The following is a 1,419-nucleotide window of genomic DNA, read 5'->3' on the forward strand; positions in this document are numbered from 1 at the left end:
GGGACACCGTTTATCATCGACCTTTAATTGATAGGACCCGAAGATGGACTGGAATTTCACAAAAGCCTCTCACGTCACAGATCTTGACATTTTGATCCGAAGCTTTTATAACAGACGGTTAAAAAGAAACTACGATGCTGATTCACATCATGTGGAACAAAAAGAAAAGGTAAGAAAATCTTGGGTCTCTTGTATCAACGGTCCCTGTGGAATAATCTCCGGTCCAACTTGTACGAAAGCTTGCTTTACACGTTCCACGGACGCCGATTGACTTCGATATTCCTGCTGACCGGGCTCTGTGGGCCCCACCGTGATGTCTGTATGGATTTTTCTTTCCAGCTTGTTTTATCAAACTTCCAGCGTACCAAAAGCTAAAATCGGCCACACGCCAGAGGAAACAACGGGAACGAATGCCTACCGTTGAAGACTTTGGGCAGGAAGCTTGGCATCAAGCGTATATTGTGTTTTTCCTTTAGGCCATGTTTGTTTTCGTCCACTTTGTCTGAGCAATTCTATCGAGCACGAGGCCACGAGCTTCAGCGAGGCCTAGTTGTGCGATTCGGTAGTGTAGGCATGCTGAGTCTACTTAACTCAAGTTAGATTAACCGCGAGAGTACTTCTGTGTTAGGATAGACAGATTAAGACCGAATTTAAGAACTGGATCACGCTCTCAACCACTTATAGTTACAACTATCGGCGATTTAAAGTACTTCGACAATTAAAATAATAGAAGAAGAAGATCAAATTTTGAAAGTATTCTATTAATGAGTTTTACAATTAGCTCTCACGATCAGTTTGAGGGATGATGATCAGTTCATCGCCCAGCACGGATTGAGCTTCATAGCAGGACGGTCGTAATCCGCAAAATGGTCATCTATTCGTTGCTCAATTGAAAATCGGGTCCTGTAGCGAGACGGCTAATAGACCATCTTCGATAATTTGTTTGTCGCTCAATTGGAACCAAGCTTCATGGCAAGTTGGTTGGCAGAGTGGCAGCATGTTCATGGTCTTGACGAGAACTAAGCATGTAGTAAGACGGTCATAACTTGACTATCCATTGATTGTCTATTCTGCACCAAACTTGCGATCCATCAGGATGCCGTGAATGAAGGGTGGAGAGATAAACTAAAGAATAAACTAGGGCCCCATACTATGATTAGCAATGAGAGATAAACTAAAATAAAGTTTTTTAAAAAAAAATAAGTGTCCATGGTAGACATACAGTGTAGAATTGGGTTTGATTGTGTTGGTGTATGTTCATCTATCCTTAAGCTCTTCCTTGGGTGTTGTGGATGTAGGCTTTCGGGAGTCGGTAACCTTACATACTCTTCGACACCTTAAAGGATTTGGATGATTGGCTGTGCAAATCTTCTTGATTCTCCACGTAAGGGTAGCTTATCATGTATAACCATGGGTACA

Source organism: Magnolia sinica, chromosome 16 (genome assembly GCF_029962835.1).
Source record: "Magnolia sinica isolate HGM2019 chromosome 16, MsV1, whole genome shotgun sequence".
Classification (NCBI taxonomy): Eukaryota; Viridiplantae; Streptophyta; class Magnoliopsida; order Magnoliales; family Magnoliaceae; genus Magnolia; species Magnolia sinica.